Source organism: Nerophis ophidion, linkage group LG19 (genome assembly GCF_033978795.1).
Source record: "Nerophis ophidion isolate RoL-2023_Sa linkage group LG19, RoL_Noph_v1.0, whole genome shotgun sequence".
Lineage (NCBI taxonomy): Eukaryota > Metazoa > Chordata > Actinopteri > Syngnathiformes > Syngnathidae > Nerophis > Nerophis ophidion.
The window spans coordinates 20,804,718-20,826,754 of NC_084629.1; the positions used below are offsets into that span (position 1 = coordinate 20,804,718).

General features: G+C 34.0%; 1 protein-coding gene across 1 annotated transcript in view; it reads right to left on the reverse strand.

Moving 5' to 3' along the window:
- LOC133538161 (kalirin-like) overlaps positions 1-19,226 on the reverse strand; it is a 259,495-nt gene extending 240,269 nt beyond the window's left edge. The window contains exon 1 of the mRNA XM_061879520.1: positions 19,166-19,226. The gene's annotated coding sequence lies outside the window, so the exon portion shown is untranslated. The remainder of the gene's footprint in view (positions 1-19,165) is intronic.
- Between the last annotated feature and the right edge of the window lie 2,811 nt (positions 19,227-22,037).

A 22,037-nucleotide genomic window follows, 5' to 3' on the forward strand; every position in this document is an offset into this window, starting at 1 on the left:
GCTGAGAATCAATCGTACATACGTCGAGACATTTTAATGCTGAGAATCAATCATACATACGCCAATACATTTTTATCATGGTAATGCTGAGAATCAATCGTAAAAATGTCAAGACATTTTTATCGTGTTAATGCTAAGAGTCAATCATATATACGCCAATACATTTTTATTGTGTTATTGCTGAGAATCAATCGTACATATGTCGAGACATTTTTATCGTGTTAATGCTAAGAGTCAATCATATATACGCCAATACATTTTTATCGTGTTAATGCTGAGAATCAAACGTACATACGTCGAGACATTTTTATCATGTTAATGCTAAGAGTCAATCGTACATACGTGGAGACATTTTTATCGTGTTAATGCTAGGAGTCAATCGTAGATACAGTACGTCAATACATTTTTATTGTGTTATTACTGAGAATCAATCGTACATATGTCGAGACATTTTTATCGTGTTAATGCCAAGAGTCAATCATACATACGTCGAGACATTTTTATCGTGTTAATGCTAGGAGTCAATCGTACATACAGTACGTCAATACATTTTTATCGTGTTAATGCTAAGAGTTCATCGTACATAAGTCAAAACATTTTTTATCGTGTTAATGCTAAGAGTCAATCGTACATACAGTATGTCAATACATTTTTATCGTGTTAATGCTAAGAGTTAATCGTACATAAGTCAAAACATTTTTTATCTTGTTAATGCTAAGAGTCAATCGTACATACGTCAAAACATTTTTATCGTGTTAATGCCAAGAGTTAATCGTACATACGTCGAGACATTTTTATCGTGTTAATGCTAGGAGTCAATCGTACATACAGTACGTCAATACATTTTTATCGTGTTAATGCTAAGAGTTCATCGTACATAAGTCAAAACATTTTTTATCGTGTTAATGCTAAGAGTCAATCGTACATACAGTATGTCAATACATTTTTATCGTCTTAATGCTAAGAGTTAATCGTACATAAGTCAAAACATTTTTTATCTTGTTAATGCTAAGAGTCAATCATACATACGTCCAGACATTTTTATCGTGTTAATGCTAAGAATCAATCATCCATACGCCAATACATTTTTATCATGGTAATGCTGAGAATCAATAGTACATGCGTCAAGACATTTTTATCGTGTTAATGCTAAGAGTCAATCGTACATAGGTCAAAACATTTTTTATCGTGTTAATGCTCAGAGTCAATCATATATACGCCAATACATTTTTATTGTGTTATTGCTGAGAATCAATCGTACATACGTCGAGACATTTTTATCGTGTTAATGCTAAGAGTCAATCGTACATACATCGAGATATTTTTATTATGTTAATGCTAAAAGTCAATCGTACATACTGTACGTCAAGACATATTTATCGTGTTAATGTTAAGAGTCAACCGTACATACGTCGAGACATTTTTATCGTGTTAATGCTAAAAGTCAATCGTACATACGTCAAGACATTTTTATCGTGTTAATGATAAGAGTCAATCATATATACGGCAATACATTTTTATCGTGTTAATGCACAGAATCAAACGTACATACGTCGAGACATTTTTATCATGTCAATGCTAAGAGTCAATCGTACATATGTCGAGACATTTTTATCGTGTTAATGCTAGGAGTCAATCGTACATACAGTACGTCAATACATTTTTATCGTGTTAATGCTAAGAGTTCATCGTACATAAGTCAAAACATTTTTTATCGTGTTAATGCTTACAGTCAATCGTACATACGTCAAAACATTTTTATCGCGTTAATGCTAAGAGTCAATCATATATACGCCAATACATTTTTATCGGTTTAATGCTGAGAATCAATCGTACATACGTCGAGACATTTTAATGCTGAGAATCAATCATACATACGCCAATACATTTTTATCATGGTAATGCTGAGAATCAATCATACAAATGTCAAGACATTTTTATCGTGTTAATGCTAAGAGTCAATCATATATACGCCAATACATTTTTATTGTGTTATTGCTGAGAATCAATCGTACATATGTCGAGACATATTTATCGTGTTAATGCTAAGAGTCAATCATATATACGCCAATACATTTTTATCGTGTTAATGCTGAGAATCAAACGTACATACGTCGAGACATTTTTATCATGTTAATGCTAAGAGTCAACCGTACATACGTGGAGACATTTTTCTCGTGTTAATGCTAGGAGTCAATCGTAGATACAGTACGTCAATACATTTTTATTGTGTTATTACTGAGAATCAATCGTACATATGTCGAGACATTTTTATCGTGTTAATGCTAAGAGTCAGTCGTACATACGTCAAGACATTTTTATCGTGTTAATGCTAAGAGTCAATCATATATACGCCGACACATTTTTATCGGGTTAATGCTGAGAATCAATCGTACATACGTCGAGACATTTTTATCGTGTTAATGCCAAGAGTCAATCATACATACGTCAAGACATTTTTATCGTGTTAATGCTAAGAGTCAATTGTACATACGTCAAGACATTTTTATCGTGTTAATGCTAAGAGTCAATCGTACATACGTCAAGACATTTTTATCATATTAATGCTAAGAGTCAATCATATATACGCCAATACATTTTTATCGTGTTAATGCTGAGAATCAAACGTACATACGTCGAGACATTTTTATCGTGTTAATGCTATGAGTCAATCGTAGATACAGTACGTCAATACATTTTTATTGTGTTATTGCTGAGAATCAATCGTACATATGTCGAGACATTTTTATCGTGTTAATGCTAAGAGTCAATCGTACATACGTCAAGACATTTTCATTGTGTTAATGCTAAGAGTCAATCATATACACGCCAATACATTTTTATCGGGTTAATACTGAGAATCAATCGTACATACGTCGGGACATTTTTATCGTGTTAATGCCAAGAGTCAATCGTACATACGTCAAGACATTTTTATCGTGTTAATGCTAAGAGTCAATCATATATACGCCAATACATTTTTATTGTGTTATTGCTGGGAAACAATTGTACATATGTCGAGACATTTTTATCATGTTAATGCCAAGAGTAATTCGTACATACGTCGAGACATTTTTATCGTGTTAATGCTAGGAGTCAATCGTACATACAGTACGTCAATACATTTTTATCGTGTTAATGCTAAGAGTTCATCGTACATAAGTCAAAACATTTTTTATCATGTTAATGCTAAGAGTCAATCGTACATACGTCGAGACATTTTTATCGTGTTAATGCTAGGAGTCAATTGTACATACAGTACGTCAATACATTTTTATCGTGTTAATGCTAAGAGTTCATCGTACATAAGTCAAAACATTTTTTATCGTGTTAATGCTAAGAGTCAATCGTACATACGTTAAGACATTTTTATCGTGTTAATGCTAAGAGTCAATCGTACATACGTCAAGACATTTTTATCAGGTTAATGCTAAGAGTCAATCATATATATGCCAATACATTTTTATCGGGCTAATGCTGAGAATCAAACGTACATACGTCGAGACATTTTTATCGTGTTAATGCCAAGAGTCAATCGTACATACGTCGAGACATTTTAATGCTGAGAATCAATCATACATATGCCAATACATTTTTATCATGGTAATGCTGAGAATCAATCGTACATATGTCAAGACATTTTTATCGTGTTAATGCTAAGAGTCAATCATATATACGCCAATACATTTTTATTGTGTTATTGCTGAGAAACAATTGTACATTTGTCGAGACATTTTTATCATGTTAATGCTAAGAGTCAATCGTACATACGTCGAGACATTTTTATTGTGTTAATGCTAGGAGTCAATCGTACATACAGTACGTCAATACATTTTTATCGTGTTAATGCTAAGAGTTCATCGTACATAAGTCAAAACATTTTTTATCGTGTTAATGCTAAGAGTCAATCGTACATACGTTAAGACATTTTTATCGTGTTAATGCTAAGAGTCAATCATATATAAGCCAATACATTTTTATCGGGTTAATGCTGAGAATCAATCGTACATACGTGGAGACATTTTTATCGTGTTAATGCCAAGAGTCCATCGTACATACGTTGAGACATTTTTATCATGGTAATGCTGAGAATCAATCGTACATATGTCAAGACATTTTTATCGTGTTAATGCTAAGAGTCAATCATATATACGCCAATACATTTTTATTGTGTTATTGCTGAGAATCAATCGTACATATGTCGAGACATTTTTATCATGTTAATGCTAAGAGTCAATCGTACATACGTCAAGACATTTTTATCGTGTTAATGCTAAGAGTCAATCATATATAAGCCAATACATTTTTATCGCGTTAATGCTGAGAATCAAACGTACATACGTCGAGACATTTTTATCATGTTACTGCTAAGAGTCAATCGTACATACGTCGAGACATTTTTATCGTGTTAATGCTAGGAGTCAGTCATAGATGCAGTACGTCAATACATTTTTATTGTGTTATTGCTGAGAATCAATCGTACATATGTCGAGACATTTTTATCGTGTTAATGCTAAGAGTCAGTCGTACATACGTCAAGACATTTTTATCGTGTTAATGCTAAGAGTCAATCATATATAACCCGGTACATTTTTATCGGGATTATGCTGAGAATCAATCGTACATACGTCAAGACATTTTTATTATGTTAATGCCAAGAGTCAATCGTACATACGTCAAGACATTTTTATCGTGTTAATGCTAAGAGTCAATCGTACATACGTCAATACATTTTTATCGTGTTAATGCTGAGTCAATCATATATACGCCAATACATTTTTATCGTGTTAATGCTGAGAATCAAACGTACATACGTCGAGACATTTTTATCATGTTAATGCTAAGAGTCAATCGTACATACGTCGAGACATTTTTATCGTGTTAATGCTGAGTCAATCGTAGATACAGTACGTCAATACATTTTTATTGTGTTATTGCTGAGAATCAATCGTACATATGTCGAGACATTTTTATCGTGTTAATGCTAAGAGTCAATCGTACATACGTCAAGACATTTTTATCGTGTTAATGCTAAGAGTCAATCATACATACGTCCAGACATTTTTATCGTGTTAATGCTAAGAATCAATCATCCATACGCCAATACATTTTTATCATGGTAATGCTGAGAATCAATAGTACATGCGTCAAGACATTTTTATCGTGTTAATGCTAAGAGTCAATCGTACATAGGTCAAAACATTTTTTATCGTGTTAATGCTCAGAGTCAATCATATATACGCCAATACATTTTTATTGTGTTATTGCTGAGAATCAATCGTACATACGTCGAGACATTTTTATCGTGTTAATGCTAAGAGTCAATCGTACATACGTCGAGATATTTTTATTATGTTAATGCTAAAAGTCAATCGTACATACTGTACGTCAAGACATATTTATCGTGTTAATGTTAAGAGTCAACCGTACATACGTCGAGACATTTTTATCGTGTTAATGCTAAAAGTCAATCGTACATACGTCAAGACATTTTTATCGTGTTAATGATAAGAGTCAATCATATATACGGCAATACATTTTTATTGTGTTAATGCACAGAATCAAACGTACATACGTCGAGACATTTTTATCATGTCAATGCTAAGAGTCAATCGTACATATGTCGAGACATTTTTATCGTGTTAATGCTAGGAGTCAATCGTACATACAGTACGTCAATACATTTTTATCGTGTTAATGCTAAGAGTTCATCGTACATAAGTCAAAACATTTTTTATCGTGTTAATGCTTACAGTCAATCGTACATACGTCAAAACATTTTTATCGCGTTAATGCTAAGAGTCAATCATATATACGCCAATACATTTTTATCGGTTTAATGCTGAGAATCAATCGTACATACGTCGAGACATTTTAATGCTGAGAATCAATCATACATACGCCAATACATTTTTATCATGGTAATGCTGAGAATCAATCATACAAATGTCAAGACATTTTTATCGTGTTAATGCTAAGAGTCAATCATATATACGCCAATACATTTTTATTGTGTTATTGCTGAGAATCAATCGTACATATGTCGAGACATATTTATCGTGTTAATGCTAAGAGTCAATCATATATACGCCAATACATTTTTATCGTGTTAATGCTGAGAATCAAACGTACATACGTCGAGACATTTTTATCATGTTAATGCTAAGAGTCAATCGTACATACGTGGAGACATTTTTCTCGTGTTAATGCTAGGAGTCAATCGTAGATACAGTACGTCAATACATTTTTATTGTGTTATTAGTGAGAATCAATCGTACATATGTCGAGACATTTTTATCGTGTTAATGCTAAGAGTCAGTCGTACATACGTCAAGACATTTTTATCGTGTTAATGCTAAGAGTCAATCATATATACGCCGACACATTTTTATCGGGTTAATGCTGAGAATCAATCGTACATACGTCGAGACATTTTTATCGTGTTAATGCCAAGAGTCAATCATACATACGTCAAAACATTTTTATCGTGTTAATGCTAAGAGTCAATCGTACATACGTCAAGACATTTTTATCGTGTTAATGCTAAGAGTCAATCGTACATACGTCAAGACATTTTTATCATATTAATGCTAAGAGTCAATCATATATACGCCAATACATTTTTATCGTGTTAATGCTGAGAATCAAACGTACATACGTCGAGACATTTTTATCGTGTTAATGCTATGAGTCAATCGTAGATACAGTACGTCAATACATTTTTATTGTGTTATTGCTGAGAATCAATCGTACATATGTCGAGACATTTTTATCGTGTTAATGCTAAGAGTCAATCGTACATACGTCAAGACATTTTCATTGTGTTAATGCTAAGAGTCAATCATATACACGCCAATACATTTTTATCGGGTTAATACTGAGAATCAATCGTACATACGTCGGGACATTTTTATCGTGTTAATGCCAAGAGTCAATCGTACATACGTCAAGACATTTTTATCGTGTTAATGCTAAGAGTCAATCATATATACGCCAATACATTTTTATTGTGTTATTGCTGGGAAACAATTGTACATATGTCGAGACATTTTTATCATGTTAATGCCAAGAGTAATTCGTACATACGTCGAGACATTTTTATCGTGTTAATGCTAGGAGTCAATCGTACATACAGTACGTCAATACATTTTTATCGTGTTAATGCTAAGAGTTCATCGTACATAAGTCAAAACATTTTTTATCGTGTTAATGCTAAGAGTCAATCGTACATACGTTAAGACATTTTTATCGTGTTAATGCTAAGAGTCAATCGTACATACGTCAAGACATTTTTATCAGGTTAATGCTAAGAGTCAATCATATATATGCCAATACATTTTTATCGGGCTAATGCTGAGAATCAAACGTACATACGTCGAGACATTTTTATCGTGTTAATGCCAAGAGTCAATCGTACATACGTCGAGACATTTTAATGCTGAGAATCAATCATACATATGCCAATACATTTTTATCATGGTAATGCTGAGAATCAATCGTACATATGTCAAGACATTTTTATCGTGTTAATGCTAAGAGTCAATCATATATACGCCAATACATTTTTATTGTGTTATTGCTGAGAAACAATTGTACATTTGTCGAGACATTTTTATCATGTTAATGCTAAGAGTCAATCGTACATACGTCGAGACATTTTTATTGTGTTAATGCTAGGAGTCAATCGTACATACAGTACGTCAATACATTTTTATCGTGTTAATGCTAAGAGTTCATCGTACATAAGTCAAAACATTTTTTATCGTGTTAATGCTAAGAGTCAATCGTACATACGTTAAGACATTTTTATCGTGTTAATGCTAAGAGTCAATCATATATAAGCCAATACATTTTTATCGGGTTAATGCTGAGAATCAATCGTACATACGTGGAGACATTTTTATCGTGTTAATGCCAAGAGTCCATCGTACATACGTTGAGACATTTTTATCATGGTAATGCTGAGAATCAATCGTACATATGTCAAGACATTTTTATCGTGTTAATGCTAAGAGTCAATCATATATACGCCAATACATTTTTATTGTGTTATTGCTGAGAATCAATCGTACATATGTCGAGACATTTTTATCATGTTAATGCTAAGAGTCAATCGTACATACGTCAAGACATTTTTATCGTGTTAATGCTAAGAGTCAATCATATATAAGCCAATACATTTTTATCGCGTTAATGCTGAGAATCAAACGTACATACGTCGAGACATTTTTATCATGTTACTGCTAAGAGTCAATCGTACATACGTCGAGACATTTTTATCGTGTTAATGCTAGGAGTCAGTCATAGATGCAGTACGTCAATACATTTTTATTGTGTTATTGCTGAGAATCAATCGTACATATGTCGGGACATTTTTATCGTGTTAATGCTAAGAGTCAGTCGTACATACGTCAAGACATTTTTATCGTGTTAATGCTAAGAGTCAATCATATATAACCCGGTACATTTTTATCGGGATTATGCTGAGAATCAATCGTACATACGTCAAGACATTTTTATTATGTTAATGCCAAGAGTCAATCGTACATACGTCAAGACATTTTTATCGTGTTAATGCTAAGAGTCAATCGTACATACGTCAATACATTTTTATCGTGTTAATGCTGAGTCAATCATATATACGCCAATACATTTTTATCGTGTTAATGCTGAGAATCAAACGTACATACGTCGAGACATTTTTATCATGTTAATGCTAAGAGTCAATCGTACATACGTCGAGACATTTTTATCGTGTTAATGCTGAGTCAATCGTAGATACAGTACGTCAATACATTTTTATTGTGTTATTGCTGAGAATCAATCGTACATATGTCGAGACATTTTTATCGTGTTAATGCTAAGAGTCAATCGTACATACGTCAAGACATTTTTATCGTGTTAATGCTAAGAGTCAATCATATATACGCCAATACATTTTTATTGTGTTATTGCTGAGAAACAATTGTACATATGTCGAGACATTTTTATCATGTTAATGCTAAGAGTCAATCGTATATACGTCGAGACATTTTTATCGTGTTAATGCTAGGAGTCAATCGTACATACAGTACGTCAATACATTTTTATCGTGTTAATGCTAAGAGTTCATCGTACATAAGTCAAAACATTTTTTATTGTGTTAATGCTAAGAGTCAATCGTACATACGTTAAGACATTTTTATCGTGTTAATGCTAAGAGTCAATCATATAGAAGCCAATACATTTTTATCGTGTTAATGCCAAAAGTCAATCGTACATACGTCGAGACATTTTTATCATGGTAATGCTGAGAATCAATCGTACATATGTCAAGACATTTTTATCGTGTTAATGCTAAGAGTCAATCATATATACGCCAATACATTTTTATTGTGTTATTGCTGAGAATCAATCTTACATATGTCGAGACATTTTTATCATGTTAATGCTAAGAGTCAGTCGTACATACTGTGCGTCGAGACATTTTTAACGTGTTAATGCTAAGAGTCAATTGTACATAGGTTGAGACATTTTTATCGTGTTGATGCTAAAAGTCAATCGTACATACGTCAAGACATTTTTGTCATTTTAATGCTAAGAGTCAATCATATATACGCCAATAAATTATTGTGTTAAGGCTGAGAATCAATCGTACATACGTTGAGACATTTTTATCGTGTTAATGCTAGGAGTCAATCGTACATATGTCTAAAACACTTTATTTTCGTTTTATTGCTCTGAGGCAATTGTACATATGTCAATACATTTCATTTTTAATGTGTTAATGCTAAGAGTCAATCATACATACCTCAAAAAAATGTTATCGGTTAATGCTGAGAGTCAATCGTACATCAAAAAACATTCTTCTTATCTTGTTAATGCTAAGAGTCAATTGTACATACGTCATGACATTTTTATCGTGTTAATGCTAAGAGTCAATCGTACATACGTCAAGACATTTTTATCGTGTTAATGCTAAGAGTCAATCATATATAACCCGGTACATTTTTATCGGGTTAATGCTGAGAATCTATCGTACATACGTCAAGACATTTTTATTGTGTTAATGCCAAGAGTCAATCGTACATACGTCAAGACATTTTTATTGTGTTAATGCCAAGAGTCAATCTTACATACGTCAATACATTTTTATCGTGTTAATGCTGAGTCAATCATATATACGCCAATACATTTTTATCGTGTTGATGCTGAGAATCAAACGTACATACGTCGAGACATTTTTATCATGTTAATGCTAAGAGTCAATCGTACATACGTCGAGACATTTTTATCGTGTTAATGCTGAGTCAATCGTAGATACAGTACGTCAATACATTTTTATTGTGTTATTGCTGAGAATCAATCGTACATATGTCGAGACACTTTTATCGTGTTAATGCTAAGAGTCAATCGTACATACGTCAAGACATTTTTATCGTGTTAATGCTAAGAGTCAATCATATATACGCCAATATATTTTTATTGTGTTATTGCTGAGAAACAATTGTACATATGTCGAGACATTTTTATCATGTTAATGCTAAGAGTCAATCGTACATACGTCGAGACATTTTTATCGTGTTAATGCTAGGAGTCAATCGTACATACAGTACGTCAATACATTTTTATCGTGTTAATGCTAAGAGTTCATTGTACATAAGTCAAAACATTTTTTATCGTGTTAATGCTAAGAGTCAATCGTACATACGTTAAGACATTTTTATCGTGTTAATGCTAAGAGTCAATCATATAGAAGCCAATACATTTTTATTGTGTTAATGCCAAGAGTCAATCGTACATACGTCGAGACATTTTTATCATGGTCATGCTGAGAATCAATCGTACATATGTCAAGACATTTTTATCGTGTTAATGCTAAGAGTGAATCATATATACGCCAATACATTTTTATTGTGTTATTGCTGAGAATCAATCTTACATATGTCGAGACATTTTTATCATGTTAATGCTAAGAGTCAGTCGTACATACTGTGCGTCGAGACATTTTTAACGTGTTAATGCTAAGAGTCAATTGTACATACGTTGAGACATTTTTATCGTGTTGATGCTAAAAGTCAATCGTACATACGTCGAGACATTTTTATCATTTTAATGCTAAGAGTCAATCATATATACGCCAATAAATTATCGTGTTAATGCTGAGAATCAATCGTACATACGTCGAGACATTTTTATCGTGTTAATGCTAGGAGTCAATCGTACATATGTCTAAAACACTTTATTTTCGTTTTATTGCTCTGAGGCAATTGTACATATGTCAATACATTTCATTTTTAATGTGTTAATGCTAAGAGTCAATCATACATACCTCAAAAAAATGTTATTGGTTAATGCTGAGAGTCAATTGTACATACGTCATGACATTTTTATCATGTTAATGCTAAGTCAATCGTACATACGTCAAGACATTTTTATCGGGTTAATGCTGAGTCAATCGTGCATACGTCAAAAAGCGTCCTTATTGTGTTTATACTAAGAGTCAATAGTACATACATTAAGACATTTTTATCGTGATAATGCTAAGACTCAATTGTACATACGTCAAAACATTTTTATCATGTTAATGCTAAAATGTAAATCGTACATATGTCTAAAACACTTTATTTTCATGTTATTGCTATGAGGCAATTGTACATATGTCAATACATTTTTAATGTGTTAATGATAAGAGTCAATCATACATACCTCAAAAAAAATGTTATCCTGGTTAACGCTGAGAGTCAATTGTAGATCAAAAAACATTCTTCTTATCTTGTTAATGCTAAGAGTCAATTGTACATACGTCAAGACATTTTTATCATGTTAATGCTAAGTCAATCGTACATACGTCAAGACATTTTTATCGGGTTAATGCTGAGAATGAATCGTACAGATGTCAAGACATTTTTATCGTGTTTTATTTTTGTGGTAATGTAGAGAGTCAATCGTACATGAGTCAAAACATTCATATTGCGTTAATGCTGAGAGACTATCGTACATATACGTCAAAAATCAAAACATTTAATTAAGTGGCTGGACTGGACAGACTTAAAAAAGAAAATACATAAATAAATATATTTGTAATCATTTTTAATAGATTAAGAATATTTACCAATAAGAATCGCGATTCATTCGAAAATCTTTTTTTTGGCCGCCTAATACTAACCGTTCAATCAGATTCCTGGGATAAACATATAATTCAGAATCGATTCTTCATTCAAAATGTTTCTCGATTGAAAATTGATACTTTTTTTTAAAAACATTGTTATTTTTTTATTTTTTTTAATAGATTTTTTAATTTTTTTAAATCGATTAAGAATCGTTGCAGATAAGAATTGCAATTCATTTGAAAATGCATTTTTTGACACTCCTAATACTAACCAATTAATCGGAATTCTGAGGTGACAATTCGATTCAGAATCTATTCTTGATGGAAAATCAATATTTTTGATAACATTGGGTGCCAGCTCTGATTAAATTCTATATTACTTAAAAGAAAACTGGTTTTGTTTAGTAAAATTCTACCCAAACATTTAATAAAGTGGCTAGACAGGAAATATTTTTTAGATCAATTTCAGATTTAAAAAAAAAAAAAGATTAAGAATAGTTACCAAAAATAATCGCAATGCATTCGAAAATCAATTTTTCTGGAGAGCAGAGTACTAACAATTCGATCTGATTCTGAATTGATTCTTGATTCACAATCGAAATATTTTTTTAAAAACATTGGGTTCATTTTTTTAATTGATTAAGAATCTTTACAAATAAGAATTGCAATTAATTCAAAAATCCATTTTTTTTTCATAAAAAAAAAAAAAAAAAAAAAAAGAAAATCCATTTTTTGACACCCCTCATACAAACCATTTGATCGGATTCCTGAGGTGACAATTCGATTCAGAATAGATTCTTGATTCAAAACGATTCTTTATTCAAAATGATTACTTTTACTAACATTGGGTGCCACTACATTTCTCGATAAAATAAACAGCTCTGATCAACATATATATTACTTAAAAGAAAACTTCAGTAATGCGGACGCTGTATCGATCCATTGTGGTGAAGAAGGAGTTGAGCCGGAAGGCAAAGCTCTCTCTCAATTTATCAGTCGATCTCCGTTCTCATCCTCACCTGTGGTCATGAGCTTTGAGTTATGACTGAAAAGCACAAGATCACGGAAACAAGCATACAAAATGAGTTTCCTCCGCCGGGTGGCGGGGCTCTCCCTTAGAGATAGGGTGAGAAGCTCTGTCATCCGGGAGGAGCTCAAAGTAAAGCTGCTGCTCCTCCACATCGAGAGGAGCCAGATGAGGTGGTTCGGGCATCTGGTCAGGATGCCACCCTCCCTAGGGAGGTGTTTCGTCGGGCACGTCCGACCGGTAGGAGGCCACGGGGAAGACCCAGGACACGCTGGGAAGACTATGTCTCCCGGCTGGCCTGGGAACGCCTCGGGATCCCCTGGGAGGAGCTGGACGAAGTGGCTGGGGAGAGGGAAGTCTGGGCTTCCCTGCTTAGGCTGCTGCCCCCGCGACCTGACCACGGATAAGTGGAAGAAGATGGATGTATAGAAAACTGGTTTAGTTGAATAAAATTCTACCCAAACATTTAATAAAGTGGCTGGACTGGACATATTTTAGACACAAAAAAAAAATAAACATATTTTTTGTTTAATTTTTTTTAGATCAGATTTAGATTTTTAAAAAATTGATTAAAAACGAATTGTCAGCAGTAAGAATCAAGATTCATTCGAAAACCTATTTTTCTGGGAGCATAATACTAGCGATGCGATCCGATTCCTTGGGTAATGATTTGATTCACAATCCATTCTTGATTCAAAATCAATACTTTTTAAAAATAACGTTGGATTAACTTTTTATTTTTTTTAAAACTTTTTTTATTGATTAAGATTCGTTACAAATAAGAATGGCAATTAATTGGAAAATCTAACTATGCCATTTAAAGATTTTAATTTCTCTTCCTGCTTTGATTGAAAGCCTTTTTCCACTTAACTATGTTCAACCTTTCTCTCCTCCTTCACTCTTTTCTTCTCTCCTTGCTTTCCCTCTCCTCAAGCCTCCACATGTGTTCACCTGTGCTCTGCTGCCATCTGCTGGTGGGAAATAAGCATGACAGCCATCTCGCGAGGACCCCATTGGAGGCTCCATTAAAAACCGGAAATTAACAACACACTCTGTTGGAGGATGGACATACGAGTGTCCAAACGTTTGCCACTTCCTTTTCAAAACCAATACAAAACGTCGATTTTTACTCACCCTCAAGGCTACCCTCAAGTGTCAAGGGTTTTCGTCCTCAAAATAAGTATATCATTGCAGGGGCGTCGCCAGACATATTTCAGTGGGGCACGTGCCCCTCTGTTGATCTGCAGTGCCCCAGTAAAAATTTCACCAATAAAAAAAAACGCTTCAGAGTTTTAAGTCTACATAACATAGACAACAGCGCACATACTACTTAATATGGTAATTGATTGCTACTGTATTCACTCCACTAACAGTGAGCACATGGCTACTTAATATGGTAATTTATTCACGTGTGGATCGAGACTTCGGTTGAGAGAGAGAGACAGAGAGAAAGAGACAGAGAGAGAGAGAGAGAGAGAGAGAGAGAGAGAGAGAGGATTCGAATCACTGCGTGAGGTAGGTGAAGTTAGCCAACAACAATTTGTTAATTACAACATTTTGATTTTGATTTGACTCAAACTGTAACTCCTAGATGGATTTAAGACAGTTATTCGCCCGCAGCAGAGAAGAAGCGAGGAATGAGAGATGTAAGTGAAGTCCTAGCTAGCTAGGCAACATCATTGTCTTAAGTTGATACTAAGTTAGCTAACGTTATTCCTTGTATCAAGACAAACATATTCATTTGCTGTACGAGCTGTCGGGGGAATTTCCAATGAACATGAAACATAATGTTGGTTATTGTCTGCTGGTTCTGCATCAATGATGATTTGGAGTAAGCACGTGTGAGTTGAGTGCTTCTCAAATGCTTTATCTTCAGGAAGAAAAACATTTTTCCATATCATCAAGTCGTGAGCCAAATTTGTTAATCATTCAAGTTTATTTCACAGAAAAATAGCACAGTAGACTTGTCTTGTTAATCGGTGTGACTTTGACTAAAATAATCTTGTTTTGTCACCAGAAAAATGGCTACAGCTAAAGCATCTGGTTTTGTTTCCAGAAAAAATAGTAACATTTCTGTATTTGTTTTCAGAAAGATGGCTGAAAATATTGGGTTTTGTTGCCCCATTTAGATTTTTAAAAAATATATTTCCATGTCTGTCCTGAGTCCTCCTCCAACTTGTTAGTCGGTTTGCCTTTTGCTAAAATACTCACTAATAGTCACTAGAAAAATGGTTAAAAATATCTGGTTTTGTTGCCACAATTTGATTTTTTTCTCCCTAAACTTTTTTTTTTTCATGCACACATCTGACTGCGACTCACTGAAAATGACGCACAATCCACTTTTATGCCACGACCCAGCAGTTGGGAACCACTAGTCAACTGTATAACAGTTACTGTAATATTTCCATGTCTGTCCAGAGTGATTGACCACTTTGCAAAAATGAAAAGGAGACGTTACAGTTTACTTCTCAGAAAATGATTCCCTGAACAGACACACAACAGTTGTGCATTTATTCTACTACCGTGGCTTTATTGTTTTGTGTATATTTTATAGTTTTGTGTATCTGAAATAGGATTAGCCACATTGCCATAAATGGAAATTAAATAATATAAAAGAACCCAGAGATGTAGGGGTGCTTTATATTTTGTTTTACTTTTGTAGATGTTAAATTTGCAGATGATTACTGCAATATATTTTTCAAAAAGATTCATTGCTCTTCCTATTTGCTTTTACCAGTAGCAGTTTAGAAGTCTGGAGTTAAAAAGCTCACAAGTAGGTCAAATGCATTAGTTAATTTCAGGTGGTTAATCAAAGATCCATACAACATAATCTGATATGATTTCATAGTTTAAAGCACTATTTATGTATTTTTTATGATAAGTAAGTCCTAAAAATGTTTTGCTTGCGCGCTTTGCACGCTCACATGAATTATTTGTACCCCAGGTGTGCCCCAGTACAGTATTAGGTCTAGTGACCCCCCTGTATCATTGTATTATTTTTTTTCCAACATTATGAGGGAAAAACTTTAAAAAATATATTATTAACCCAATTGTTTATTTACTGTTAATATTTGCTTATTTTAAGTTTTAACATGTTCTATCAACACTTCTGTAAAAATGTAACAATCACTTATTCTCTTGTTTGACACTTTACATTAGTTATGGATGATACCACACATTTAGGTATAGATCCGATACCAAGTAGTTACAGGATTATACATTGGTCATATTCAAAGTCCTCATGTGTCATGGGACGTATTTACCGAGTTTATAAACATATATGAATAAAAAAAAAAAAAGATTTTGTGACGATAAAAAATATCAATGTAATCATAGTAGTATTGACTAGATACTAGGGCTGCGAATCTTTGGGTGTCCCACGATTTGATTCAATATTGATTCTTGGGGTCGCGATTCGATTATATATCGATTTTTTTCGATTCAACGCGATTCTCGATTCAAAAACGATATATTCCGATTCAAAACGATTCTGTATTCATTCAATACATAGAATTTCAGCAGGATCTACCCCAGTCTGCTGACATGCTAGCAGAGTAGTAGATTTTTGTAAAAAAACTTTTATATTTGTTAAGGACAATGTTTTATCAACTGATTGCAATAATGTAAATTTGTTTTAACTATTAAACGAACCAAAAATATGACTTATTTTATCTTTGTGAAAACATTGGACACAGTGTGTTGTCAAGCTTATGCGATGCAAGTGTAAGCCACTGTGACACTATTGTTCTTTTTTTTTTTTTTTTTTATAAATGTCTAATGATAATGTCAATGAGGGATTTTTAATCACTGCTATGCTGAAATTAGAACTAATATTGATACTGTTGTTGATAATATTCATTTTTGTTTCACTACTTTTGGTTTGTCCTGTGTCGTGTTTGTGTCTCCTCTCAATTGCTCTGTTTATTGCAGTTCTGAGTGTTGCTGGGTCAGGTTTGGTTTTGGAATTGGATTGCATTGTTGTGGTATTGCTGTGTGTTGTTTTGTTGGATTGATAAAATAAAAATAAAAACATTAGATTTCTTTTTTTTTTTAAATGAGAATCGATTCTGAATCCCACAACGTGAGAATCCCGATTCGTATTCGAATCGATTTTTCCTCACACTCCTACTAGATACGCTCCTGCATTTGGTATCATTACAGTGGATGTCAGGTGTAGATCCACCCATGCCATTTGTTTACATTCAGGTGCGCTAGCTTTTGTTAGCGGTGACCTGTTGTATCCTCCTACGGTGTGTAGTGAAGCATGTTTAGCTAAACCCTGTCCTCCAGTGATAATGTTACATGTAATAAAATTACTTTATTTGTCACCATGGAGGCGAGGATTAGTGATTTAGAAGTAGCTAAAACACGGCGGACTGCGGATGGACATTAGCTGTTAACTAGCTAGCCATGTCTTAAAGCACCTCTTCCTTAGAGCGTTTCAGTGTTATAACTTCACATTTATCGTTATTTTTTTAGACTAAAATGCGTCCATTCTCCCTTTTCTGTCTACACACTGTGTCTGCTTGTAAGTACTCTGTGTGAGCGCGCTGCCGAACATAATCCTCTGCTTGTAAAACCAGCAATGTCACGACGTGCCGTCATGCCCGGGAACCCGTTCTTTTCAAAAGGAGTATAGTACCATTTTTGATTCATTAGTACCGCAATACTATACTAGTACCGGTACACCATACAACCCTAACTTACACAATTGTAAAAATACATATTTGTATCTTCTATTACCACCTGAGGTGAACATAGCCCACTTTCAAAGCATTAACAATATTTGTCCATCCAAAGAGAGACAAGACTCAACATGCAGGACAATATTTGGACATTGTTTTTTATGGCATGTTTTAGGTAGCAAAGTTGAGTCATTTTGGAACTGAGTGAGCACAATATGTCCATCATGTCCTCATGTGTCATGTCTTTTAATTTTTTATTTTTTTTTCCGGACTATAATGTGCAATACTGTTATATGTATGTGTGTATACATATTCTTATGTATGCATGTATGCATGTGTGGATATATATACATATATATATATATAGATACATCTCTTCTATCTTTTTTTACTATTTATATACCCATATTGTATATGCAACTTAGGGGATCTGCTCCAATTTTGTTGTTCTTTGAACCCGTTCACTGCAATAATGACAATAAAACTCTATTCTATTCTATTCTCAGTTAAAACCCTTTTTTCCATCGTTGTCAACACACTTCTGCTCTAATGACAATATAGTTCAGTGGTCCCCAACCTCCGGGCCGTGGCCCGATTGGTACCAGGCCGCAGAAAATTATTTTAATATTTTTTTGGGCTTCACGGTGGCAGAGGGGTTAGTGCGTCTGCCTCACAATACGAAGGTCCTGCAGTCCTGGGTTCAAATCCAGGCTCGGGATCTTTCTGTGTGGAGTTTGCATGTTCTCCCCGTGAATGCGTGGGTTCCCTCCGGGTACTCCGGCTTCCTCCCACTTCCAAAGACATGCACCTGGGGATAGGTTGATTGGCAACACTAAATTGGCCCTAGTGTGTGAATGTGGGTGTGAATGTTGTCTATCTGTGTTGGCCCTGCGATGAGGTGGCGACTTGTCCAGGGTGTACCCCGCCTTCCGCCCGATTGTAGCTGAGATAGGCGCCAGCGTCCCCCGCGACCCCAAAAGGGAATAAGCGGTAGGAAATGGATGGATATTACTTTTTAATTTTTTTTTATTAAATCAACATAAAACACAAGATACACTTATAATTAGTGCCCCAACCTGAAAACCTCCCTTTTTCATGACAAAGAAACAAAATAAAAAACACAATATATAAAAGCATGGAGGTTTTATTTCCAACTTTTAACAATTAGTGTTAATCCCCCCCCCCCCCACCACCACCAGTAGTCAAAATGTAGTCCTTCATAATCCGGAAGTGCGGCAAATACGGAAGTTAGGAGTTTAAAGAAACACGTACAGTTAAAGTAAAACATACGTTTTTTCCCCCACGTATTGTTTGTCTATTTCCGTTCAAAATAAGGTAACTTCACACACAATTACGGCTCACCTTCTTCAATGTGTTTCTTTCCTCGCGTTAGAAAAAGCCATTGAGTTTCTTTCCGCCTTGTAGCCACATACAGGAAGTCCCTCTTTACGGCGAGCCAATCAGTGGTGACGTTTATAGTGACGTAATCCCCCCCACCCAACACCCCGTCTCTCCGCACGGTTGCGCTTTATTAGCTTCAGGCTACAACAACATCATTGACATAATTTATGACTTCATCACTTCATTGCTGCCACACAATGTACATCATCACTTTTACTCACCTGTAAGAAATATTTCAGTGATACATATTTGATGAAGTTTGTTCAGTTATTTGAATAATGTTCAAAAACCTGCCCCTCAAAACAACATTACATTGTGGATAAAAGTGTTCTGTCCGGAAAAAAGTAAAAGAGGAGACAAAATATAGTATATATATTTCTTACTTTGTCACAGAAATAAATTAATGCAAATGTAGACGTATAGCCATGAACTGTTTTATTTTTTTTGTTGTCACTAAATAGATACATACCAATTTTTATTGGTATTATCTAATTATATCTATATTATTTCATTTTTATAAATAATTTCATAAGAAAATTTAAAAAAGCAAAATGATTGAATTTTTCCATTTTGATGAATGCATCATTATGATTTATATTTTTCTATTATAGAATGTTTTACGTAAATCTAAATTTTATACAGTATTTTATAGGTTCATTATTTTTCTTTTTGACTGTATATCTTCTGTTTTATTTTCAGACGTGGTTGTGAGATGTATTTAATAAAGTCTTTCTCAGAAGTGTGACAGTGAAAAACCCACATTCTAATACCTCAACTTGTCTGAATCTAATGTATATATATATATATATATATATATATATATATATATATATATATATATATATATACACAATAATACAAAAATAATTTATTAAAAATTGTATTGAAGAAAAATGTATTGGAATTTTTTAATGTTATTTTTTATATTTATAGATAGACATAATTGCACATCATTTTAATGGGTGGGAGAAGGCCTTTAAGTGTTAAATTGGGTGCCTAAACAGAATTTTACTTGGAGCACCCCAATACAAATGTTTTTCACTTTTTAAAATTATTATAATAATTGTATTATAATAATAAAGAATGATAAAAATATAGGCACCTAATGATAATATAAATACATTTAATAAAGTCAAATTGAAATAAGGCAACAAGAGAAGTATCTTACACTTCTCTTTTGTAAAGTAAATCTGAACAGCCGATATGGGCATCTACATAAATAAATGATAAATGGGTTGTACTTGTATAGCGCTTTTCTACCTTCAAGGTACTCAAAGCGCTTTGACATTACTTCCACATTTACCCATTCACACACACATTCACACACTGATGGAGGGAGCTGCCATGCAAGGCGCCAACCAGCACCCATCAGGAGCAAGGGTGAAGTGTCTTGCTCAGGACACAACGGACGTGACGAGGTTGGTACTAGGTGGGATTTGAACCCGGGACCCTCGGGTTGCACACGGCCACTCTCCCACTGCACCACGCCGTCCCTACATCAACTATATGATTTGCCTGAGAAGCTGGACAGGACAAAAAAAATAAATAAATAAAATAAAAATAATAATAATAGTAACAAATTGTTCTCACTTTAAAAAACAAATATTATAATAGTTATATTATTATAATTTAGTAAGCTGCAATAATTTCACCTCAAAATGTTGTGTATATTACTGTAAATGGAAAAACAGTACTGCTGTTTTTATGGTTAAAAAAAATAAGGCAGCTCAGTTGTTAGAATTTTACTGTAAAATTTACATTAGTTTTTTTTACTGTAAATACATTAAAAAAAATGCAACTTTACAGTTAAATTTTAACACCTGAGCTTCCAGTTAAACAACACCGTAGGTTATTACAGTTAAAAAAGAGTACTGGTTTTTTTTCATTTGGAGAAAAATGCTGTTAAAACGACAGTAAATTTCACAATTTTATAATAAAATCTAGTGCTACTTCTACATTGCACAATTAGATGGATAACTTGCTTTGAAATAATTATTATTAGTATTAATTTCTATTTAAAAATGGTTTGAATGTTTGATCATATATTTTTGCATAATTACACAATATTTAAGTTAATGGCCTACTGAAACCCACTACTACCCACCACGCAGTCTGGTAGTTTATATATCAATGATGAAATATTAACATTGCAACACATGCCAATACGGCCGGGTTAGTTTACTAAATTGCAATTTTAAATTTCCCGCGAAGTATCCTGTTGAAAACGTCGTAGTATGATGACGCGTGATGTCACCGGTGGTAGCGGACATGTTCTTCCAGCACCGATCATGGCTAAAAGTAGTCTGTTTTTCTCGTATAATTACACAGTATTCTGGACATTTGTGTTGCTGAATCTTTTGCAATTTGTTCAATTAATAATGGAGACTACAAAGAAGAAAGATGTTGGTGGAAAGCGGTGTATTGCAGCTGGCTGTAGCAACACAAACACAGCCGGTGTTTCTTTGTTTACATTACATAAGGATGACGGTGAAGCTTTAATATGGAACAAAGCGGTCAAGCGAACATGGTTCTCTACCATATGTCAACCGGCAGGTTTCAGTGAGAAAATTGTGGTAATAAGTCGGCTCTTACCGTAGACATGAGCGGAGCTTGTGTCATTCCTCCTGCAGCTGTCAAAGAGGCAGCTGCGACTTTCTTGGCTCCTCCCTGGTTTCCCTCAGAGAGACTGGCGGTCACCACACCCCTCCGACTTTCAGGTATGACTATTTAATCTCACTAAAACACTAGTAACACGATAAGCAGATAAGGGATTTTCCAGAATTATCCTAGTAAATGTGTCTAATAACATCTGAATCGCTCCCATTGCCCTCGT